The 26,056-nt window shown below is 50.0% G+C and overlaps 1 pseudogene; it reads right to left on the reverse strand.

Moving 5' to 3' along the window:
- Positions 1 to 764: 764 nt before the first annotated feature.
- On the reverse strand, positions 765 to 9,710 carry LOC129006694 (NUT family member 2A-like; annotated as a pseudogene).
- Between the last annotated feature and the right edge of the window lie 16,346 nt (positions 9,711 to 26,056).

Below are 26,056 nucleotides of genomic sequence, written 5' to 3' on the forward strand. Positions count from 1 at the left end.
CATCTGCTTCAGCTAGTTGGACAAGACTCTCTCCTGCCCAGAAACAGGCAGAGGGACTTCCCCCACTCCCCACCCATCGTCGTATCCCAAACACACCCGTGTGGACTGTCACCTCAACGTCTCCTCTCAGCCCAGTGCCCGCGCTCTTCCTGATGAGGGTTAAGCAGGAGCAGCCTCCTTTCCCCATGTTCATGTTGCAGGTGGCTGCCTTCTCCTCAGCTCCCACCGAGCAGAACAAGAGCCAGCCAGCTCTCTCCAATCCCAGGACTTTCCAGGGACACTGATAATGATGGGAGGCCCCAAGAAGCCTCCCTAAAGCAGGCAGGGCCTTGTGAATGGGTGGTGGGAGGGATCAGGGCTTCCTCAGCATCTGTCAGTCCCTGGAGCATCTGAAGGGGCTCCCTACACCAGGAGGAAAGAGTGGGGCCGGCCCCTGTGGGTTCCCAGAGCCTGGCATCTGCCAGTTCCTCTGCCCTCCCTCACAGACACCCTCCAAGGAGCAGCACAGCACCAAGGACAGAGGCAGCAGCCCCGAGAGCATTTTCCAACACAACTACATTTATTCACATTTACACATGAGGCCCCCAACGCACTGCTTCCCACCCCCACTCCCCAGCCCCTTCCCCCCAGACCCTCCCTTCCTGCCCTCCCTGTTCAGCCACCCTCTCCCTCCCCTCCCTCCCCTACCCTCCAAAGCTAAGGCCCAGTGAGATCAGCACTGGGGGAGAAGAAGCTTTTGACCGCTTTGGGGCATCGGATGCCAGAGCCCCATCCTTGGGGATTGGCCCCAGAGACCCTGCCCAGAAGCCCCTACTGGCTACAATGCTGCTTATTCTCCTTCCTGGAGACCAAGGGGTCACCCTTTCTCTTTTGAGACTGTGAGGGGCCACCCAGCCCCCAAGTCAGGGATTGCTCCCCAGAGACCCTGAGCCCAGGCCCTGGGTGGGGTGTCTTTTCAGCAGGGGACACACTTCCAAAGAGAGGTCGCTTCTTGGACTTCATGGCAGGAGAGGGTGCTAGGCTGAGGCCTCTTCTCTGAGCAGATGGGGACTGATGAGTTCCCTGGGGTCCCCACTTTTCTGGGCTGAGAAGGCCCGAGGCAGGGACAGGGCTCTGGGGTAGCCACCAGGGCAGAAGCTTGTGCTGGGAACCCAAGAGGAAGGCCAGGCTGGGGAGCTCCTCCTCCTCACTTGACCCCTGAGCCAGCCCATGTGACTCCCGGACAGGAGACCCTCCAGGGAGATCCAAGGCATCCTTGGCCCCCAGGCCAGGGCTGGTGGGTCTGTGGTCCTGGGGAGGAGAGGTTGGCCGGGCAGCCCTCAGCCCAGGGGAATCCTGACATCCCAAAAGCACAACAGAGTCTTTGGACCTGGCCATGCCAGTGTGTGCTCTGCCTCGTCCCTGAGGGTCCTGGGCAGCCATCTGGGGTGGGCAGGTTTCCATGCCAATCCCTTGGTGGGGGCCAGGGATGTCTCTCTCTGCTCCTTGGCCAGCTGCAAACTTAGAAGAACCTGAGTCCAACCGGGCCATGCCATGACTAGGGGCTGCCCTCGTATGCTGTTTCTCCTTCAAAGGTAGGAGGCGCTTCTCCACTAGCTGCGGGAGGAAAGGGGGCACTTACTGGCACTGCCCCAGGTGTGAGCAGGGCCCAGGGTGGTGGAGACCAGGGCACTTGGGCAGCAGGCAGGGAAGCCTGAGGCAGCTGGGCTTTATGTCAAAGAGAGAGGGTGTGGCTCTGCCGGGCATCCCGTTGGGCCTCACCGCAGCTTGCATGCTGACTCCCCTCCCTGGCTCCTGTCCATCCTACTCCCTCTGAACCTGCATCTTCCCACTCCAGAGTGGTTCCCCAAGAAGCCAGGCATCCCCAGCGGGGGGGATTAGACAATCAGGTGGGCCTTGTGTGCCGGGTCCCTCCTGCCCCTGGGGTACCTGGGCAAGGGTGAGTCCTTCCTCCTGCTCCAGCTCCTGGCTTAGGGCCAAGAAATCCATCTGTGGATCTGGGGAAAGCAATTCTTCCAGGAATCGGGGGTGAATGACGGCCTCCACCTGGAAACAGAAGGAAGAAGGCATGAGCTTCCTGGGCAGGGAGTAACCTGGAGCCAAGGACACCTGGAGGAGATGCAGAAAGCAGCAAGCGCCCCGTCCCCACCCTCCTGGGGCTGTCTTATATCATGGTGACCACCAGCTACAGACACAGACCACAGACCTGGTAGCATACACACACACAGACAGAGACACACAAACCACACACAGACAGAGACACACAAACCACACACAGACACACAAACAGACCCACATATGACACAGGAAAAGACACAGACACAGGTAACATACACACTCCACACTCACACCCGCACAGACACACAAAGACACACAGTAACAAACCACAGACACAAACACACAGCAACACACAGACACACACAATCACATACACAGACACTCAAATCCATGGAAATACACACACTGCTGAGTAGCTAAGGAACAGAGCTTAATTCCAAGGACCTGGGAGTGCCACCCCCTGGAATCTGGCAGACCCCAGCACTCCAGCCCACCTTGGTGACGAAGTCTTTCTGGGAACACAGCTTGTCAATGTAGCTCAGAAGGCCCGGGTCTGGGGTCGTCCAGTCCTCTTCCTGTGGCTGCTTCACTTCGCCCTCTTCCTGTTGTCTCTTGGGCTCCCCCATGGCCCCGAGGGAAGGCCCCAGCAGCTCCTCCATGATGTCCACGTACTCCTGCACTACTTCTGGGGGGATCTCCTCAGGGACCTTGGTCTCTGCTGGCCTCTGGGGCCGGGGTGGTGGCAGGCGGGCCTTGGTCTCTGCTCATCGGTGGGGCCGGGGTGGTGGCAGGTGGGCCTTGGTCTCCACTGGCCTCTGGGGCCTGGGTGGTGGCAGGCAGGCAGTCGGGGCCTTGGGGCCGGCCTTGCTGGGAAGGTACACTGAGGCAGAGAGGGAGGAGTATGGGCGTGGTGAGGGCCGCTCCTCCTGCTTGCACCACACAGGGTAGGGCAGGGCTTGGGGATGTGAAGTGGGTCCCAGTTGGGTCAGGACCACCTTAACCACAGCGCCCCCGGAGGAGGCGGGGTGGGGCACATCTGAGACAGCATCGCTTGGGAGGAAGTTTGGAGGCACCAATACGCCCTGTACTCTCCCCAATCATCCCTGCTTCCTGGGCAGAGCATATGTGGAGTTTTGGACAGGAGAGGGGAGAGAGTAGCTAGGAAACTCGACCAGGTCAATACCCAACATATGCTCCCAGAAGCTGTCCTGTTGGAGGGAGCAAATCCCCCTCTTGAAGGGAAGCAAGGGGTGTGGGGACAGTGGCCTTTCTTGGCCCCTTTGGTCTTTGCCATGGCTCCTGTGGGAATGTGGGAAGCCATACCTGGCTGCTTGACCACCTCAGGGGCTGGGGGTCCTCGAGGTTCAAGCCTCGGTGTGGCTGGAGGAGGCAGGCACTGGGGCCCCTTCATCCATTGCAATTTCTGAATCTGCATCTCCTCCTCAGCCTCAAACTCCAGGAACCTGGCGGTGAAGGAGGCCCAGGCTGTGCTGAGAGGGTCCAGGCCCCCTCCCCCCAGGACCAGGCAGTGGCCGAGGGCAGGGATGGGAGGGAGTGCCTCGGTGGGCTGTCCAGGCCCTCACTGTGTCCCATTCCCCAGTCCCAGGAGGAAGCTGCTCCCAGAGTTCTGGGCTCACCCTCCCTCACTCAGCCCCTGCAGAGCCCATGGCATCAATGGGGCTTCCTGACTCAAGTCAGGGCCACGAGGTCCAGGAGGGTCCCGGGGGACCCCTCCTCCAGGTTTCAGCTGGCCAGGGGTGGGGTGTATGGCAGAAGGCATCAGGGATGATGCCCAGATGCAGGAGTCCTGAGGCTAGGACTGTGGGCCCCCGAAAGATAACCCAGGGGCACGAGGCCTGGGAGACCCTGGGTCAGGAGGAAGCAAAAGCTGAGCCCAGAGGACAGGGTCCCCTTCCCCTGAGGCTGCTGTCTGTCTGTCTGTCTTCATGGAGGGGACTGCCCAGGAGCAAAGGCAGTCAGGCCAGAGATGGGTCTCATGGTGTCCCGGGCACAGGTCTCCCCAACCCAACCCCCTGGCCAGGCTGGGATGGGAGAAAACCGACTTCTGGCCACTGATGTGAGGAGCCTGTGCCCCACTCTTGTCTATAGTCACTAGCACCCCCTCTCCTCATCCCCACAGCTGGAGGTGACCCACTTTGGGCTGTGATGCTGGCTGCTCCTGCCATGACCTCCAGCGTCAAGGCAGGGATGGCCCCAGGCCAGGCAGGGGGTGCTTCCCAATAGGAAAGGACAGAAACCCCAGAACACTCTAGGTGGCAGGAGCAGCTTCCTGAGGGAGCCAGGGACCCAGAGTGTCCTGGGTTTTTCCACACCCTCCTCATACTCCACGTTGAGAAGCCACCATGGCCACCGGACCTCTGTCATTCACTCTCACCCTGCCACGCGGGCCCTGCTCCCAGGACCCCAGACTCACTTTTCTGCTATCTCGTAGAAGATCATCCGGTCAAAGTTGCTCGTGTGCTGCCATTCCCGCATGGCCCACCACAGTCCCTCCTCCAGGGTCATGGTGGGCTTCCGCCGGGCCAGGGATCGGAGAACTGGGCTGTAAACCAGTGCAGTCAGTCTCAGCCTATAAACCCACCCTTCATCCCAAGCCCACCTGGTCCCAACACCTGGCCCCTGTCCTCCCCACACCTCTCCTGCCATCTGTCCCTGTCCTGTTCTCCCCCATGTGGGCTCCTCAGGCCCCAGGACACACTCCCAAGATCAAACATCAACACAAGCTACCAAGTGGCCTCTCCAACTGCCCCTCGAGTCCTTAGTGTTGAGAAGTGGACTCAGTACTATGGGTGGAACATGTGTGTCCCCAATATTCCTGTGCTGAAGCCCTCAGCACCAGTGTGTCAGTATTTGGAGGCAATCAGGGTTAGAGCAGGTCATGAGCGTGGGTCCCAGTCATGGAATCCAAGCCCTGATAAGGGCAGAAGGAGATGCCAGGGCTCTTGCTCTCAGCCACAAGGAGACACAGCCAGAGACAGCTCTCTCCAGCCAGGAGGAGTGCCCTGACCAGACACCCAATCTGCTGTCACCTTGATCTGGGACTTCTGGCCTCTGGAACTGGGAGACATGAATGTGTCTTAATAAAGTACCCAGTTTATGGGATTTGTTACGGCAGAGCCTGAGCTGACTGAGACAGTGTGCACACAGGATGACCTGGGGGTGAGGGTTAAAGTGCAGGTTCCAGGGCCCCAGGACTGAGCATTCAACTGGCTTCCTGGGGACTCTGGAGCAAGGCAGCCCCTGGGGATGTAGCCTCAGGGCCCTGGAGCATGAGGAGCAGGAGCATACGTCCAGAACAAAAGCAGAGTGGTGTCCCCACCACTGCAAGCAGCAGGTCCAGATCCCACATTCCCACAAGAGCCATGGCAAAGGCCTGTGAGCCTGGGGCAGCTCCACTCCAAGAATCAGGGTCCCCAGTGCACCCAGACTCTGCTCCAAGTGGGAATGCAACCAGTTCCAGGGTGCGGGAACAGCGAGATTTTTGGGGATGAAGATGGGGCCACCTTCCACCTACACCCCAGGCAGGGGACTTCTCTAGGGGAATGGCCAGTGTGTCACATGGTGGATGTGCTCAAGCTCCCGTTTGCTCGTCAGTGGGAAACACAGGGTGACAGAGGCGCCGCAGGGTGGAGAGAGGCAGGGACTGGGAATGAAACCACAAACTCTCCCAGATGCTGACGTTGCTGCCTCACAGCCACCACAGTCCATGGCCCTGGGCTGCTGGGCTTGAGGTGCACTCAGAGCTGTCACTGGAGCCCGTGGCTTTGGGGAGTGCTCTCCTAGATGGTCTAGTCCTGATAATGATAGTAATGGGGCCAGCAATCATAATTGCTATCATGTAATGTGTCATAGCATGTGCCAGGCACTGTGCTATGCATGTCATATGTGAGCTCAAGTCATCTCTTCACCATCATCTCAATGAAGCATCATTGTCTCTTTTTCTAGGAGGGATTGAGGGTGAAGATGCAAATACCTGCCCGGCATCGACCCCAGTGCGGGGCCCAAGACCATCCCCCTGTGCAGGCTCCACCACCACTGTGCTAACTGGACCTCGGCAGAACTGCGGGCATGTGCCAGGTTCCTGCTGGGCCCTGCAGCTCCTCCCCCCAGCCCCATGTAAGGTGCTCCTGACCATCAATACTGGGTTAAAGGGGAGGCACTGGGGTGTGTACTCAAAGACCTAAACCCAAACCGTAGCTCACGTCACACCAGGAACCGTCTCTGACCTGGGTCTTCTGTAAACATTGTTGTGAAAATTATTGAAAGTAAGGATTGGCTGGACTCATGGGACAGTGACGGGCATTTGAGATGAGGCCCCTGACAGTCTGTCCTGAGCCACAGCCAGATTAATATTGTTGAAAATGTATCTTCCCATAATGCAACCCATCACCCTCACAACCGCCCTGCAAGCTCCCCTGAACAGCGTGACCTCCCGTCCATCCAGCAGCCTCTTTACGTGTGAGCTGCAAGACCAGCTCCAATGCCCCGAGGACACTCACATGAGGAAGCACAAAAGCGCTTCGGTGTCAGGACTCTGGGGAAGGTGCCTCCAGGCCAGGGGCTTGTAGTGCTGCCAGAGTCGGAAGTTCTCATAGACACTCTTGGGGTTACAGGAGTCATCTGGCAGGGCCTTGGCCTGGGAGGAAGCCAGGCTGCCCTCTCCATGAGCCCCTTGTGGCCATGGCCCAGCATTCCCTTGGGACACGATGGGGGGCAACTGGGCAGCCGGTGGTGGTGGTGGTGGAAGAGGAAGGCCCTGGGACCAGCCTCCCTCACTGGCCTGGGTGCCCCCAACCACCTGGGGAGCCATAACAGGCACCACAGGAGCAGCTGCCAGGAGTAGGGGAGGTGGACACACGACACCTCCGCAGAGGGTGCATGGAGCCTGCCAGATGAGGGGGGCCTGAGTTAGGACCAAGGTCTGCACCTGAGGGGCTTTCACAGGCCCCACCTCTGTCCCCATCTGGACAAAGACATTGGAAGCCCCGGCCCCACTCGGGCCGCGGCCATCCTGTCCTGCCACCAGAGGTGTGCTGGGGAAGGCAGACAGCACCAGAGGGCCGCCTGGAGGAACCCCTGCAGTCACAAGGGGCAGCCTGTGTGCTGGGCCGGGAGCGGGTGTGGTGAAGGGCAGAGCCGTGAACACAGACAGGGAGGTGCCAGGGTTCATGGTCACGCCCGGTCCCAGCACTGGGTATGCTGTGGAGACAAAGGAAAGAGGTGAATGAGCTGGGGTCTCCAGGTCCACACTAGTCACTGGGGAATCAGAGGGGAGTCCAACAGCTAAGGGCTTATGACAGGGAAACTCTGCAGCTTGCAAGTGTCCCTGAGTGTGCATCGGATGCTCTATTCCTCCAAGGAGAGTCGCTCCACTAGAGAGCCTGGCCCCGGTCACCAAGACTCCCTAAACCCTGTCTCCCAAGAAGCAACAGCCAAGCCTTTGCTGCCCGAGGGTCTGCCTTGGGTGTCCCTGGCAGACTCTGTCAGCCTCACAGGCATCTCCCAAGCCATGGGTCAGGGATCAGTCTCTCAGCGGCTTGGTGGTCCTCAGCGTGCTCAGCAACAGGTGAGGGGCCTACCCCAGGGCAATGGCTTGGCACTCAGAAGGCCAACAGGAAGCCAGAAGCTTCCAAATATTATGGCCCCATCTCCTCTTCAATCTTCCTTTTCCTGAAGCTCTTGTAAATCCCTTTCTTTTCTAGCTCAAACACAACAAAAGAAAACCACTGGATGGAAATCTTTCCCAAGCCAGCACCCTAGGAACCCTGAAGATAATCCATAACTCGTCACACCCAGCATGGAAGTGATTGTCCTGGCACCACCCACAGCAAGTGCTAAATAGGGGTCAGATTCAGGCCACCCTTTCCTCAGTACTAGATGGTCCCAGCTGCCACTCAGGATGCTCTGTTCCCAGGGAGCATGTCTGAGAGGCAGTGGTGGAGTCCCCTGAGATAGTGTCACTGCATAGCCAGCAACAGCCACACACGATTAGAACACAGCCAGCAAGTGGCAAGCAGCAGGGCTATCAGGGGAGGTGTCTAGGGATTTTCACAGCTGCTGGTCATGTTACAATAGGTAGTGGGACAAGGAGCCCATCTCTCATCCTTCTTCTCCTTTGAGCTCCCAGTAACTGAACATAGTAACCAACCGAGAATCAGGGGTTCTTGGGCCATGGGCCAGGTGAGGCAAAGTTGTCTGGAACTCATCCCTGTTCAGTAGGACCTCATGCAGTCTCTAGTCAAGGGGAATAAGGGATACAGCACATGCACCTCATCATTCAGGACACATATCCTAACTTAAATAATAATAATAAGAGAATCATCTTCCTATTTGTGCACTACTCTCCTTCCTCTACTGAAAAGGAAACCAGGCTTTCCAGACCCTTCCACTGAGAACCAGCAAGAATCCACACCTGTCCCCCATTCATGAGGTAGTATAAATGGAATAGGAACAAATTCTTCATCTCCACAGTAACACAAAGTGCAGAGGACAGGCCATGAGCTCGCAGACAAGAGGAAGTGGGTCTGAAGACCTGAGCTTCCACAAAAGGGCAAACAATTCAGAACAACTCAGGAAGCCCAGGCCCTGTGTTGCCTGAACTTCCTCATCTGCCCCTACCCCTGTTAAATCAAAACCAACAGCTACCTGAACTGGTGGAGAAGCCATGTCTGAGGAGGGAGCTGAGAGGCTCTGGGCTGTGGCAGTTACAGTAGCCCCCAGCCTCACCCACCCAGAGGCTGTCACTACATGCTCCGTCACAGCCAACCCACCCAACAGTTTTCTGGCTGAGACCACTTCTCCCCACTCCTCCCTAAGATCTAGAAAACTCCAGTCCAAATCTCTCTGAACACTATGGAAGGGCACCTTCCAGGTGCCTGAAGACGTGGCGCAGGGTTCAGGCTTGCCTGTCATCCTCCCGGGGCCACCAGCACAACACGATCCCACCACTCCCTACAAACACAAGATGACGTGACCTGTCTCCTTCTAGAAAGGATCAATCCATCCACTCCATCCTTTCCCCTATGCGGTATATTCCCCCACGCATCTTGGTCCACCTCTAAGGAGCCGTCCTCCCTAACCACAGACTCAGGGTGCCATGGCCATCCTCAGGTGTGATGTCCTTGGGGACATCCAGTCCTCCCTCCCTCCTCAACAGCAGCCCTATCAACTGTCCCCAGGGCAGTGTCAAATTTGAATTCCCAAGGAGTTGAGGCATGGCAGACTCGGATAATGCCCCCATCCCTACACGCTCACCTCCATTTGAAGCCATCCCCTCAGGCTGGGCACTGACAACCGCTGTCTGGCAGTTTCCACAATGAGAAAAGTCAAGGGTAAGACCCAGAGAGTGACCTGGCTCAGCAGATGCTCCTGAGTCCAACTGTAGCAGGGAAAATTTGAATGTAAATTTTAGAACATAGGACCCCAGACATTCTGCAGAGGGGGAGGGGCAGTGGGCAGCTGGTAGGGGTGGGGGACATTCTGTGAAGGGCTTCGGCCGTTAAGCAAGAACCTGAGTTTCCCTTCCAACTGCACAGCAGCAACAGAGATGGTGTGCACCTCTTTAGGCAACTTTTAAATTGTCCTTCTGACTCACAGCAAAAGCTTCTACCTGATGTCCCCTTTACTTCCATTCTTTATCAACAGACCTACTTTTGTGCCAATCAACCCATGCTCCTTCCCACTTTGGCTCTTTCCCAGTCTTGATGAATTGCAACAGGGGCTGCACTTCATGAACAAAATTCAAAACACGTTTTCAGTCTAAGAAACACAGGGGTTCTTAGGAAGGCAAGGGGACTGGGTGTTTGAAATCAGGATGGTCTCAGCCGATCCAGACTATTAGGTGGCTGTGTGCTCATCATTGTTTAGGAAGCAATCCTTGTGCCCCCAGGTCATGTATGTTGCTGGAATCTCTGTCTACACCAGCAGGCCAGCCTTATGTCCCAGTCCCTTTGCTGGAAAGCCTCAATCCAGGAAAGAGTGGCTATGCAACCTACAGCACTGAGACCAGAAATCCTTTCATTTTGTTTCCCAGCATATTCTGCTGGTGTTAAATGTTTATGTTTTATCTTTTGAATGATTTAATTTAACCAAGCAATACTTTTCATGGCTCCAAATTCAAACTGTGCACAGTGGAATAGGCAATGACCAGCCTTCCTCTCATCTCTTTTCCCTGGCCACCACATTTTCTCTCCTGGAGGAAACCGGTGTTATCTGATTGCTTCTCATCTTCACTGAAACACATCCTGGCTGGCCTCTCTCAGCTCACTGTTGGCCTCATCTTCACCATACATTCTTGCCATTTGGAATCCAGTGTCATCACATGTGGTTCTCTGCATGGGAATTATTGTAGCCTGTCTTTAAAAAAAACTTCATTCTCATTTCCACACTGAGAATCACTGTCTGTTTATTAGTGTCAAAAAGACAGGAAAGAGCAGTCATGTTCTGTGTTGTGAACAAGGGGAGTGTTAGAGGAAATTGGTCAAAGGAGATGAGGAATGAGAACTCAGAGCACAGCAACAAAATCTTCTGAGACACACACGTCACTCCCTGCTGGGCAGGGTAATTTTGCACGATGGGAGGGTGTTGGGGAAGGGAAGAGGCCTTCAGCCAGACCGGTGCACACTGCAAACATTCACTGAAACACACCCTGTTGGCACTTATGAAGCATTTGCCCCTTTCAAAGACATTTGGACTCAAGAAGGCAGAGTTGCAGGAAAATGTAACAGCGGCCACACTGCAGGGGCAGGTGGTGGATTGCAAGTCTCAAGCCCAGGGTTCTCCCCGCCTTGCCCCAGTTGTGTGAGAAGGTCATTTCCTAACTCCTGTCCAATATCCCCATGAGTTCTCGGTTTTGTCCCAACTCTAAACCTGAATGGTCCAGCAAGCATTTCTGTGAAATGCCTCCACAGTGGCCATTGGGAGTGACCTCCATGCAATGACTGCCTGTCTGGGTGCTCCCAGGCCTTTTGTCCCCTGAGACAGAACTGCCTTCTTACATGCAGCCCTCTTCCACTGTGCAACTCTACCTTGATCTTAGCTGAGAAGATCAATGGAGAGCAATTCAAGCAAAATCATGGTAAACTTACCAAAACAAAACCAAACCAAACAAACCATAAATGCTTTGGAGATCTTTCTGAGGATTTGATCTTTTATCATGGGGCAAACTTAAATGATTTTCAATCAATAACTTCATCTAAGAGGGATGTTGAAGCAAAATATCATACTCAGATACTGAAGAAGGGAAGAATTCTTGGTTGCTTCCTCTCTTAAGTCAGTCAATCGATGCTTTCTCAAGATTCTCACACATGGCTTTGATATAGGATTTGAATGAGTCTTTTTCTGAGCCAATGATACAAAAAATATACTGTGGAACAGTGTCTTGTCTTAATTCTGCAATCGCTTCTGTATATGTTTGAAGTCCTAGACCCCAGGAGGAGAGACAATCAAATTAGCCAAAGGTAATTTGTGAAGACTGGCCATGGGAGGTGGTGGCTAAAAGTCCTCTGGCCCCTGCTCTCTGAGCATCCCCACAGAAAGTCCTGGGCTGCACTGACTGCTGAGAAAGAATATCTCAGGGCTTGGATCCCCTGTTCAGAGGACACATGCTCTTCCACCCAGTGGAGGAATGGCGGCTCCATGCTGTGTCCTGCAGAGCTCTCAGTCTCTGCACTTGAGGCCCTGGGCCTGCATAGACATGAAGGCTCTTCAGTGTTATCATGTGGAGACAGATGATAGGAATCCTGCAAATGAGCAGAAAGGATGTGACGATGAAAGTTTTTTCTGAAGCTATTACAAACTCAAGTCAGTGAGTTGCTTCTCTACTAGTTTTTTATTGCCAACTGGAATTCTGCACTGTGTTGCAGAGTCAGGGGTGGGGGAGCCTGGAATTGTTCCCTTACTATCTGCTGCTTTATCGACTGAAATTGATCAAGGCTACAACAAAAACATTTCTAGAAATCATTTGAATGCGGTAGGAAAAACTCTGGGAATGGAGTCAGAAGAAAGTATATTTTGCAGTGTGTTTTCAGGTCTAAAATTCTTTGCCAGAAATATTCTTTCATGGAACCTCCAGACTAAGTAGGAAAACAGGGCATACTATTTTTTGAAAGGCATGAGCAGGAATGAAATAAATGCCATCCAAAGGGAATGCAAGACATGCAATTCGAGGATACTTTGCTTTAGGATAAACCCTCCAAGGGTAAATCTTTCAGCAAGGGTGTTACCTAAGTGCATGGACTGCAGGTTTGTATTACCAAAAATTAGGAGTGGTCGTTGCGGACGCGCTGGTTTCTCAGAGGCATGGTCATGGAGGTTCCAATGAGGAGGCGTTGTCTGGCCCCAGGAAGCGCCCAGGTGCCGCGTCCCTCCATTTCCCCATCTCTGGCGGGGCCCTCCCATGGCAGGCTCCTGGCCTGCCCTGTGCGCCTGTGCATGAGCCTTGAGGCGGGCGAGTTTCCAGCATGAGGCCAGCAGCCCTCAACCGCTCCCAGCACCGGTTGCGGCGGCAGGGAGACGCGAAGCGCGAGAGCAAAGGGCGGTTACCCAACGGCCTTCGCTCTCATGGCGTCCTTCTTGGTGTTACCTAAAAATAAAGCCAAGGGTGATTAGAAGGTAATCACCTCCTGGTCATGCTCCCACTGGTCACCAGTGTCCGCGGGGCGACCCCACGTTGTGGCCAGAGCAGGCCTGTGGCTGCGCTCAAGGCGGGAGCGTTCATAGCTTTCCTAGCGGGTCCCTGTGGGACTCCCAGTCCGCGCTCCTTTCCCTTGCTCACCTGGCCCTGAAGTGAGGGGGGAGGTGTAGCAATGCAGTGGGAACCCCAAAATGTGTCTCAGACATGCCTCTCACATTCCAAACAACCTAAAAGCTTGAGGAAAACCTCAGCAGTTGAAACCGCGATGCAGTTCAGCAAAGAAGTAGCTCCTGTCCTCCTAAATCAGTGAAGTTCTCATGGACGACCTCATTGAGTAAGTTGTGAAGCTTGTTGACCTGGTCAGAATGATCAGCCAGCATGCATGTTCTAACACGCTCATTTGTCACTGGAATGAGCAGCTGCAAAGTGGAAGAACAGGCCTTTAGTCATAATTTGTTCACTTGGTAGCACAAGTTGGTTGTGGATGCAAGAGTGTGGCCAAAGTCAAGAAAAGCTCCCATGAGAATCGCTTGCTTATGTGGAATTTACAAATAAAAAGTAGTGGTATATTATTTGTAAATTGTAGGCTACACATGTATCTAAAATTTACTGCACACACGTGTGTATCTTGGCTGGTTGGGTTAGTGTGTACTTGAGAATGTCAGGAAGATTCATTTTGGATTTTGGAAGGTGTGAGATTTGTGGGGGTGGTTTTGTGTATGTGAAAATGTGTTTATATGAATTCTTAGTTTGGAATTTGATATGTATTTAATTGGTGAGAATCTAATTTGTATTCACATGTGTGGGTTGGTGGTGTCTGTGTGGAGACTGCAGATTAAAGAAGGTCATAACTGGGCCGGGCACGGTGGCTCACACCTATAATCCCAGCACTTTGGGAGGCTGAGGTGGGTGGATCACCTGAGGTCAGGAGTTTAAGACCAGCCTGACCAACATGGTGAAACCCCATCTCTACTAAAAATACAAAAATTAGCTAGGTGTAGTGGTGCATGCCTGTAGTCCCAGCTACTCAGGAGGCTGAGGCAGAAGAATCACTTGAACCCAAAAGGTGGAGGTTGCGATGAGCCTAGATGGTGCCACTGAACTCCAGCTTGGGTGACACAGCGAGACTCCATTCCCCATCCCCTAAAAAAGGCCATAACTGTTTTTGTGAGAGTGTGTAGGAGTGAGAGTTTATATTTGGAGGATATGAGATGTAAGATATGTATACCAGAAGAATTGGGGTTATATATTTGTGATTTGGGTTGTGAAGATGTATTTTCCATGTGTTTTCTCAGGTGAATGTTGGGGATTTGTATTTGTCTAATGTTTGGCAGATTTGGAAGAATTATCTTGTGCACATGGGCAGTAACAGAGAAAGTGCTTGTGTCTATTTTTGTGGACGTACACTCTGTTTGGTTTATGTATTTGGGAAATGTAGGAAGACCATTTGTGTACTCAGGGCATGTTGCATGGTGATGCGTGTTTCTTTTCATGATTTTCAGGGGTTGTGTATGGCTATTTCAATGTGTGAGGGCAGATCCATGTCTATTGGGGGACTGGTAGGATGAATGTGTGCAGTTGTGAGGTGGAGTTTGTATGATTCTGTGTCTTGGAAGATGGAGGAGTTATTTCTGTGTGAGCATTTGGAAGTGTGATTACATATGTGCAGGTATTGTGGAACTGTATGTGTATTTGGGGATATGAGGTGGCATGTTTGCATATTTGTGGTGTGTTAGTTAATCGTGGGTATATTTAGGGCATGTAGAGAACTACATGAGTATTGAGTTTGTGTGTGTGTTCAAGGGCATGGCAGTTTAGATGATGTTTTGTGGAGCTATGTGCTTGTATTTTTCAGTAAGTTGTTATTAGGGTTATATATTCTGGGAATTTAGTATGTGTGTGTCTGATAGAGAGATGGGGTTCTCTTTTTATACAGGAGAGTGAGAGAGTTGAATTTATATGTATTAGAGGTATGTGATATGGTTATTGGTTAGTACTTGGCAATGTAGGAGCTGGTTCATACTAGATTGGGATAATTTGGGATTGGGAAGTGTATTTATGGGTATTTATAGATGATATGCTGGAGATATTTCCATGCATCTTGGGTGTGTACACTGGTTTGTGTGTATATTTATCAGCAGATAGATGAATTATCTAAGTCTATTTATAGAATATGGGATTGTTAGTATTTAAAGTGTATTTCTTTGGAGAATGCTAGGATGTTCGTACATGTGTTTGGGCATGTTTCGGGGATGAGGTGAGGAGGTTGAGGAGGTTGTATTCCGGAGATGTAGCATATTGATTGGATAGTGTTTTGGGGGATTTACACACTCAGGGATTGGGGATATTTGCGTGAGTTTGTATGTGCCCATTGGTATATGAAAGTTGCGTGCGTATATTAGAGTATTATTGGTGTTTTTGTGTGTGTTTTTTTTTTGTATGGTATGGGTTTTATCTGGGAGGGTGGGGTGTGTATTCATGGGTAGTTTGTGAATGTGTATATGAGGGGTTTTGGGTATATTAAGATTTAGTGGTCCTCTGTGTCTGCTGCGAAATGTAATACTCACAGAATTTGGTGTTGCCACTTGTATGTGTGTTCTCAGAGTTTGTGAGGTGGACTTATATGTATTTGATAAAAATAGTTTGTGGTTCTCTGTGTATTTGAATTTATGTGGCTCCTGTATTTTGTATTCTGGGAGATGTGGGAGGTTCGGTGCATGTATTTGGAAACAGAGAGGCTGTGTAGGTTGTGTTTACATTCAAGAATCATGGATTCCTGTATTTTAGAGCTATGGGATTGTATGTGATTCTTTTTCTGGGTGATGCATGACACAAGTGTTGTATACCTTGTGATTTTTTTTTTTTTTTTGAGCCTGTGCCTATAGGATTTTCATTATGTACTGTCAACAAATCTACTGAAAAGGATTTTCTTAAAAAAACAACAAAAGAAAAAAATAGAAATTTGATTCCACTGAGCTGTTTGCAAATCAAGGAGTCCCAGCCTTCAGTGCAAAACAAAGGTACACTCTGGAAGAACAAAGAGAGGTATTATCTTTTATAGAGAAAGTTCGTTCTCAGATTCCCAATCTGGTTCACTCTGCAAATGAGGGATACAAGCTTGTTTATTTCTGATTGGCTGATGCAAGTCAGTCTATTTCTTAAGTCCATATGACAGAATGGTACCCCTTGATTCAGGCGACATAAACAGGAACAGACAGCTGTGAAAGTCCCAAAGTGACACAAGTACGTGGTTTTTGCAGGAAGCAGGATACATGTGTGAGACTTGTGGTCCCAGCAAATGGCCACTTGGCTCCATTTTGAGTTTAGGCCCAGTCAGCCACTCATGATCAGCCCTTTCAGGGTTCACAGTATATATGGGTACTGTGTTCATTGTACATGTTTGTATTTGGGCACATATATATGTACATATATGGTTTTAGCAGTGATGTGAGCATTTGAGGTGGGTAGAGTTTTGTCTGCAAATTTAAGTAATAATTGGGCAGGCCATCTGTGTATTTAGGGTACAGGTAGCAGTTGTGTTGCTGGTGGGCTGGTTCAGGTTCTTGACTTTGCTGCACAAAAGAAGTCTTACTTTGAGTGTGAGTCCAATGTAAAAGTAACCAAGAGAGGTTATTGCAAAACAAATGTACACTCTGACAGCCGATCAGAGTGGGCTGCTCAAAGGTGAGACAGCATTGACTGACACTGGGGAAACCTCCTTTATGGAAGCCTTACATGACTATTCATGAAGGGGTGGGAAGGGGTGTCACTGTTAAGCACTCTCTGGGCTGTTCTCTGGACGCGCATGCGCTATTGCTGCACATGCTAGTGCCTATATCAGGTGAATCATTAACATCTTAAATCTCTACCCAAGGGTGTGTTTTTCACTGTTATAATGAGCACTGGTCAACCCAGGGACACCAATCGTGGGTTTTCGCACTTGTGCGAATTTGGGGATTTCCCCTTCTTCTTTTCCACCTCCTTACTGCAGGATCTCCCTGTGCAGTTGGATGGTTTCTTTTCTTCATCTGTTTAGCAAGTTTGTTCTCCTTTAATGGAGGTTATGACCACCCTATCCTATCTCAGTTGTATGTATCTGTTCAGGATACATGAGGAGGTTGTGTTCTGGAGGTACGTAGTTTGGTTTTGTTTTTATATTTGGGGTGAGAGTTGAGGGTCCTACTCAGGGTGCAGCTAGATTGTGTACACGTATTCCTATGAAAGGATGTGGCTGTGCTGGAGCTGGCTTGTGCTAGCTTGGGGTAGCCACTGGGCACGGCACATCTCTTCTCAGCTCTGTGTTCTGTGGCATTAGGTTGGTAGTTTAAAATTAGTCATGCTGAGATATTTACACCACATAAGCATCACAATTCTAGGCTTTCCTATTTCCCCCTGGAGAGCATTTTATTAAGCAGTTAGCAACACACCACTGGGGCGGGGGTGGGGGGGTGGGGTGTGTTCAGGATCTGTAAGCAGATGTTTGTATGAAGCAAGAATATTTAGGCTTTAATAGGTGTGTATACTGGGGATTCTATGTGTATTGTAGTGATGCAGAATGACCAGGGAGCGTGGTTGAGAATGACCCTCCCTGGTCATTCTGCATCACTGTGTTACTCCTAAATAGTTGGTTCATTCTTAGGGCCAAAGAATCCATATGAAAGGTAGTTTCTGGCTCTTCCTCCCACAGATGGATGCAGGGGTACCTGCACCTTAGGCAGGTGATTGCTCCTTCAGTATCTGTGTGTTCCTAGCATCTGGGTCCTCAGATGGGTGGGCCTGGTAGACAGAACACTGTGCAGAGCAGAACTTTCCTAGATATTGTCCATGTGATGAGCACAGTCAGAAAGATGTGGGGTTTCCAGGACAGCAGGTCAGATGTGCCATGTCTTCTCTCAGTCCTGATGTCCCTGCTGATTCCTCTGGGGCATGGCGAGTGACGAGGACACCCTGTAATATACGTTCCACAAGATGAAAGCCTGCAGAACCTGTGCCTGCACTACCATCTGCCCCCTGGGTGGGGGTACTGTTGGGTGTCAGGCTGAGAGCTGGGCCACCAGTTCTCAACCAACCTGTCCCCATGGAAACCTGAGGCTTCAGGGTTAAGGCAGGACCTCCAGCAGGTACCCAGTGTTGAGAATACATGTTGGTTTCTGTGTTAGGAGTTTTATCTCAGTGGAGTCTTGGTAAAAAGAGGGAATCAAAGGCATGTGACATTTTCTTCTTTCTCTGGTGAAGTGAGGAATGAATGTTGACAATTTCTTTCTGAAGTTCCATACAGAAAATGTATACTCAGCCTGAGGAGCCCAAGATGACTCCTTAGCTGCTCTTGGAGAAGGTGTCATTTACTCTTCACAAGGAGTCTTCAGGCACAAGGGCCTGAATCTGATTTCTTGTGGAAGGCATTGGGCAGAGCTTCACAGTCCCACCTAGAGCTGGGCTGTAATTCTAGGGACAAAGTGGAGGAGCAACAAGGAAGTGGTGGGGAGCACACCTTTACAACCTGGGCCTGGGGAGGGCAGGCCAAGGAAGCCTGAGTTTACACAGGCTCAGGTCCTGGGGCAGAAGCCAGACACAGAGCCTGGGCAGCCAGATTTGCTCCGGCCAGGGTTGTCGGTGGGGTGAGCCTCCTCTTGTGCTCCTGTCTGGGGCACCCCTGAGCTGCAGGCGAAGGTCTTAGTTGCACCTCGGCAGGGATGTACAGCCAGGCCTGGTGCTAAGGAGTGAGGAGGGTAGAGTCAAGGAGAGGAGGCACTGATCTGTGTCCCTTCAGCAATCTGGAGCATGATGTTAGATCCTGTTAGGGTGACCTCCCACTCGCATCTCCTGGATCTTCTGTCACTGGGAGGCTCAGGACCCCAAGAGAGAATGGATTCGGTTTCCCCTGATGTGTCCATCTGGTTCTGGGTCCCCATTCTCTCAGCACGTTTGGTGCTGGCCCGGAGGGTGTGGGAGAAGCCTGGCGGGGGGGGGGGGGGGTCAGTGAAGTGACATGGGCAGAGCTGGGCAGGCTCTGTCCTGAGGGGTGCTGGGAGCTGGGGTCTGGAGAGACAGAGAAGCCCCCCTGAGAAAATGTGGCTCTGATGTTTCTGAGAACCCTGTTGACGGGTTCTTTCCAAAGGCTCAGGATGCCCCTGGAGTGGCAAGCACGTCTCAGCTTCATGTTTCTTTTTTTTTTCTTTTCTTTTTTTTTTTGAGACAGAGTCTCCCTCTGTTGCCCAGGCTGGAGTGCAGTGGCACGATCTTGGCTCACTGCAACCTCCGCCTCCCGGGTTCTAAGCAATTCTCCTGCATCAGCCTCTGGAGTAGCTGGGATTACAGGCATGCACCATCATGCCCTGCTAATTTTGTATTTTTAGTAAAGACGGGGTTTTGCCATGTTGGCCAGGCTGGTCTCAAACTCCTAACCTCAGGTGATCCACCTGCCTCGGCCTCCCAAAGTGCTGGGATTACAGGCATGAGCCATTATGCCTGGCCAGCTTCATGTTTCTGATTGGGTGACCCAACCTTCCATATTTTCTCTATTGCACATGGGGCCACAAGCCCAGCAGAGGGAACCACGTGATGGAGGTGTCCACCTGCTGACCCCACAGCCACCACCTCCTCCCTCAGACTCACCTGAGGATTTGTGGGCCTTGCTCCTTACCGGGAGTCACCTTCTGGCCTTTTCTTTCCCATGGTGAATCCTCCCGCCAATAAAATGTGCCAACGTCACTTCCTTTAATGTTCTAATAGCCACTTCCCTGTGGTACAAATGGATTCCTGGTGGTTCTTGCTGCCCCCTCATGTCCTGCCCTAACATAATGAGGGTATGTTGCACTAGTTGTATTGTGTTTTGTTGGCAGAATGGAACTCTGTCTGCTTTTATAATATATTTCTTAAATAAAAATGCACTGTAATGTATACCAGGTAGATCTTCTTGGATTTCTTTGTTTTGAAATGGGTAGTCATGGATCCTGAGTTTTAGAGGAGAAGTACATGTGTCTCTTGGTCTTGAATCAGCACAGAAAATCTCCCATGCAGGTTGCATGAATGGAAATTGCTAGAATTGCTGAGGTCAGCCTGAGCCATTTGTTCTGGGCTCAATATTTTTGAGGAGTGTATGCCTTGAAACGTATCCTGCACCACCCCCTTCTCTCTATGAACAGAGGATATCCTCAACTGTGTGCTGAGTGGCCCCTCTGTCCAGCCCCTTAGAAGCCCCTGACTGTTCTGTTTCCCAGGAGCTGATAGGAAAAAGGATCTGTTCCCATCTCAGTCCTCACTGGGCCCTGGTGCCCTATAGTGACACAGTAGTGGGTCTGAGGACACCCAGAAGGAAACAGTGAGGCCACTGAGGAACTGCCCCTTCAAAGGAGGCTGTTCTGATGCCCACTGCAGGAGCCTGGGGTCAAAGGAAGGAGACTCAGTGGGCAAGACCAGGAAAGGCAGAATGGGCTGACCAGGGAAGGCAGAATGGGCCAGCCAGGCAGACATTAGGAACAGAGCAGGAAGAGTTGGGGGTCGGGAATGGAGTGGAAGGCAGGCTTTGACTGCACAAATAGGTGGAGGGGGCATGTCAGGGAACATGAAGTCCCCCTACACACAACACAAGAGTCCCCAGCCTCTCCTTCCTTGACTAGACCCATTTCCTGGGGCTGTAAGTAGGGAACACTGGGGGAATGTCAGCTTGGGGTTCAGTGGTCTAGGTCCTTCTTGCCGATCAAGACTTTATTCAACCATCCTTTGAGTAATAAGTATGTCCATGGTGTCTGCAGGTTAGAATTGGGATATTGAAGGAGACCAGGGCCTTCTCTTGGGAGTCACCCCAGGTTCCTAATGAGAGGTGGAGGCAAATGTAGCTGGAGGTATCCCAGGAGGGACAAGCCCAGGCGCAGCATGGGAAGCAGGTAGTGGGAGATGGGGTGTTCTACCAGCAAGGAGACAGCTGCTGTGCTGACAGTGGGCACTGGAAAGGGCTCTGCTTGGGTGATCCTCCCCCATGAGGACCCCTTATTGTAGGGGGAGCTTCATTGCCAGAAGATGTAACTGAAATGTCACTTCGTGTATGAAATGTCTTCTCTGCACTCAGCACTCCCCCAGTGGCAGGGAAGTTTCTCAAGGGGCAGCCATGGTCAGGTCAAGGGTACAGGCTCTGGAGCCAGACAGCTGGCTCAAATCCCAGAAGCCCCAGTGTATACCTGACCTTTGTGACCTTGGGCAAGTATTTTAACCTCTCTAAGCCTCAGCTTACTTATCTGTAAAATGAGGATAATAGTGCTAACTCTACAGTGTTATAAAGATTGGCATTCATACATGTAAAGTGCTTGGAGCAGTGAAGGCTGTACTGTAGGTGCATATGGCATAACTGTTAACTAATGTGATTACTAGTCCATATGGAACATAACTGCCCATTTCCCTAGTATAGGCCCCCTCCCATCCACACTCAGAGCCCCCTCTTCTGATGGCCCCAGGGGAGCATGAGCTCCCTGCTCTTGCCCCTAAATCCCCAACTTCAACTTCTGTCTCACAGCAAAATTAATGCTGGAAACCTCTGCTCCTACAGGATTTAAACCTCAGACACAGGGAGCCGACCTATTCACCTTAGAATCCTCTGGGGCACCCATTACAGTGTCTGTACCAAGGAGGCAATAAAGAACGACAGAACAGACTGGAGCAGAAGGACCACCCAGCAGAGCCAAGCCAAATCACTGACCCTCAGAGGCCTGATGTGAATGCTTATGGATTCAGTCCATTGGATTCTGCAGTAATCTGCCGATCTACAGTATTACCACAGTAAATTAACGGATAGACCTGAAAATGAACGTGCGCCTCGTGCCAAAATTGCAGGAAACCTCCCAGTAGAAACAATTTTATATGAAGGAATGTACTCTCTCCTTTGCATTTTTCCTCAAATCTGTATTTTTAGCCCCTCACTTGTCTCTACAGAGCCTCGGTCACTTAATCTAATTGCTGACTGAACATCTCCAGGAAACTGTGTGTATGTGTTTGTATTCATAGTATATTTATTTATTATCTGTTTACTTCCATGGGATATACTCTCCATAAGAGAGTAGTCATCATTGTATTCGCTGATGCTTAATAAATAATCATTGAGTGGGCCGGGTGTGGTGGCTCATGCCTGTGATCCCAGCACTTTGGGAGGCCGAGGCGGGTGGATCACAAGGTCAGGAGATTGAGACCATCCTGGCTAACATGGTGAAACCCCGTCTCTACTAAAAATACAAAAAATTAGCTGGGGGTGGTGGTGGGTGCCTGTAGTCCCAGCTATTCAGGAGGCTGAGGCCAGGGAATGGCGTGAACCCAGGAGGCAGAGCTTGCAGTGAGCCGAGATTGCACCACTGCACTCCAGCCTGGGTGACAGAGCGAGACTCCATCTCAAAAAAAAATAAAAATAAAAAAATAAAAATATATAAAAAAATAAAATAATCATTGAATGAAGGAATCAAAGAATGTGGTCTCAGGTTGGGCGCCCTTAGTTCAGTCCCTGAGAGTTTATGAGTATAATGTTTTGCTTTTTAAAAGAAGTGAAAAAAGGGAGCATAGTTGCATTGAAGGAGAAGTTAAACTATGACTCAGACCCCCAAACAGTCTCACCTGACCCCATATGCTGCTGTGGGACTAAAATGTCTCAATAGAACTGTCCTTAGTCAGCCGCTTTACACCTGCTTGGATTAGCCACCAGATATGAAGCTTCCCTAGAAAGAGGAGAGAACTCAGCACAGGTGCTCTCCATAGCTGAAGCAACCCCGGGAGGGCCTGAGAGCCAAGTGTATCTTCCAACAGTATTCCCAGCAAATGGTGAAACAAGTCATTCATCAAGGAGGGATCTAGGTGGCTGATGCCCACATCCACCACAGTCTGCCTCTGTTCAGCTTGAATCCATTTCTTCATTTGTAGTCTGAGGGTGGAAGACAAATGCATGTGTCTGTGTGTTCAGGATTGTAGGAGGTGGAGGTCTGTATGTTTAGGGTAGTGTGTCTTTGTGCATACAAAGTTGGAGTTTGTATGTATGAATTTAGGGAGTTTGAGGGGCTGTGTATGTATTAGGGAGGAAAGCCACCACATATGTTTGTGGTAGAGTTGGAGTTTTGTGTATAAAGTGAGGATTCTTTTGGATTATATGTGTTCTAGACTGTGGGTAGTTTATGTGGATATTCAGAGTATGTGTAGGGAGCGTGTATATGTATTTGAAGGAGAGTAAAGTTATATGGAGTATGTGTTGAATTCTGGTGGGATGAGGCATATGTGAATTCATAGCTTCTGCAGGTTTTATGCAGCTGGCCTGAGAAGATTGGAGTGTCTAATATATGCATTTGGAGATTGGGAGTTGGTGTGTTTGTGCATTTATTTGGATCATGGAAGGTTGTAGATGTGTATTTCTAACTGTAGATGATTGAGGATGCATATTTGGGGAGTTTTGAGATGGTGTGTGTGTGTGTGTGTGTGTGTATGTGTGTGCAGTGTGGTATTTCTTTATGTTTTGGTGGGTGCGGTATGCATCCATCAGAATATCTCAGATTATCTGATGTAAGAAAATAATTCTGCATCTCAGTGACTTCCAACAAGGTAGGTTTCTCATGTATGTTATGTGTCCTCCATTGGTTGGCTTTGATCAGTTACTGGTCCTGTGCCTTGGATCCAGATGGATGGAGCAGCCTCATTTGGGACAGGACTAGAAGGACTTCTTCTGCTCAGAGTCATACATGGCATTTCTGCTCACATTTCATTTGCCATAACAAGTCATGTGGCCATACTCGAGTTAAACAGACTAGGGATGTATAATCTCTCAGACACAGACACCACAGAGAAGGACCATGAATACTCTTCATAGTGACACATCTGCCCCATTGTGTATACATTCAGAACATGTTCCATTGCTGTGTTTACATTTCACTGAGGAGTATGGGGAGTTGATGAGGGAGTGTGTTTAGGTGTGTGAAGGCTGCTGTGTGACCAGGGAGGCATTGGCAGGTGTGGGATACTTTTATACTAACACATTTTGGGGATTTGTATCTATTTTGGGTATTTGTATTCTGTGTCATGTATATGTGTTATATATTTAAGATATATATTTATGTAGGTAGGTTAAGTAGTCATTGGTGTCAGAAATGTGTTTTTAGGGGAATATGGGTGAGTTTTTAGTATATTACAGAAGCATAGTGGGTTTTGGGTTTATTCTGAGGATACTGGATAGTTATGTGTTCCTATTTGAATGGTGTGTGTGTATTTGCGTGCTGGGGGTGGTTTTGTGTATTTTGACGGTACTGTGAGATATTGTGAATATGTGTGCATACATTTGAAAAGGCAGGTAATGTTCTATGTCTTAATGCTTTTGTGTGTTGGATTTGTGTGTATTCAGAGTAGAGGACTTTATGTTCACGGTGTCTAGATGAGAATTTAGGTGTACATTTTTGGTGTGAAGAATTTGGAGGCAGAGAGATGGCTGGGTGTATTTGGGTGTTACAACTATATGTATGTAACCTGAGGATATGGACAGAATATTTATAGTTTTCAAGATGGAGGCTTGTGTGTGTTTGTATTTGGGAGTATACGGCCATGTGTGTATTTGGATCTGTGAGTATATTGTGGGTGTGTTATTCAGGCATCTGCGTGTTTGAGTTTGTGTAATCTGAAGAGTGTGAATTTATTCAGGAAATGTGGTGGCTGTGTGTCCATTCTACAGCTGTGAGTATGTGGTCTGTGCTTCCACCAGGGGAGTATAGGATAATTTCCTCTCTTTTTCTATTTTTATAACATTTTATGTAACTCATAAAACAGTGTTTGTATAAAAATTCACACCAAGTTGCTAGAGAGCATACGATTTCCAAAAATGTCCTGGGTTTTTCATTACATTAAGTTTTTCTAAGGATGCACTCAAATCAATGGTAAAATGCAGACATTATGTGATATTTCATTATCTTTAGCAAAACTATTCTCACTACTTTGTCTCCTCACAGTATTAACTCTGATACCCACTTTGTGCAGGGTTTGCTAGTACTAGGATGTCACAAAACCATTAAGGCTGGATCTACAAGAGGCAAATATTTCCAAACAGCAGTAATAGCCCCTTTGCCCCCACCCCCACTTCATATATCCATACAGTCTGTCTACACAGTCAGGCAGGGTGCAAGCTTATGACCTCCACTTGGGAGTCTCAAGATCCCCTCTCTATTGGATGAGACACAAACATTTGGGGGGAATGTTGGAAACTGAGGCCATCTCTACAGGAACCCACGTGGCCATGCTGTAGTGTGGTTGGGCCAGCGACTCTTACCAATTCAACAGCCACTCAGTACATTCATGACTATCTTCATTCTTTAAAAAGTTACTAACAGAGAAACCAATGAACCCTACCACCTACTGTGACTTACTAGTTCACTCAACATCAAAACGTGTCTGCTAATTTTTTAGTCCTTGGGATACAAGACAAAAACAAAACAAAACAAACAAACAAGTAAAAACCAAAGAATTTAGACGGGGGAAGGAAAGGGATTGCCAGTAGATTTCATAGAACACATTAAATTTTTTTTAAAAATCAGTATTTTCTACTTCTATTGCTTCATGTAAAAAGTTTAAAATAAAAAAATGCCCACTGGAGCCACCTGTATGGATGGAGAAGTGAGGACATGATATAGACAGGGCACAGGACCTGCAGTCATTTCCTGACGACAGTCCTGAGGGACAGGAATAGTTCCCAGGATGTGTCCATTTCTCTTCACAGAAAGGGACTGTAAGATTTTGGGGGAAGAAGCCCTACACGTGAAAGGTGTTAAGAAAATCATCACTGAAATATGGTTTCCAAAAATTGAGCATGCTCTAGGTTACAAAGAGACATATTTAATTCCTAGAACTTGTTGAACTTCTCTGACATGGGTAGATGGGAATTTCAAAAAAGTTATTAATAAGTGATTGTGCTTCTAAAGTTGCAGGGTCAACATTTCACCCTCTAGAAAGCAGGGCAATTCACGGCTTAGAGTCTTCTTGTTGACATCGTAGAAACCAGAACCAATTTCATGGGACCCGTCACCCCCAACAACCAGCCGGGCAGGTGGAGAGAGGGTCACAGCTGTCTTTGGGTAGGGCGCCTGTGTGTGCACGCTGTGTGCATGTGCTGGAGAGACCAAGGCATAGAGAAGGGCCCAAGTGATGAGGTAAAGTGAGTCTCCTGGCTGCGCTAGTCTCTTCTTTCCAGGCACAAAGAAGTTGAACTTGTTTTTCACGTAGGCCCCCTCCCTCTCACTTCAGCTTTTAGTAAGCAGTGTGTGTGTGCATGAGTAGCTGTGTGTGACAGAGTAAGTCCCTGTGCCTTTCTAGTTTTCAGTAATTCAGGTTTGCAGTTTCAAC

The sequence above is a fragment of the Pongo pygmaeus genome, chromosome 8 (genome assembly GCF_028885625.2).
Source record: "Pongo pygmaeus isolate AG05252 chromosome 8, NHGRI_mPonPyg2-v2.0_pri, whole genome shotgun sequence".
Classification (NCBI taxonomy): Eukaryota; Metazoa; Chordata; class Mammalia; order Primates; family Hominidae; genus Pongo; species Pongo pygmaeus.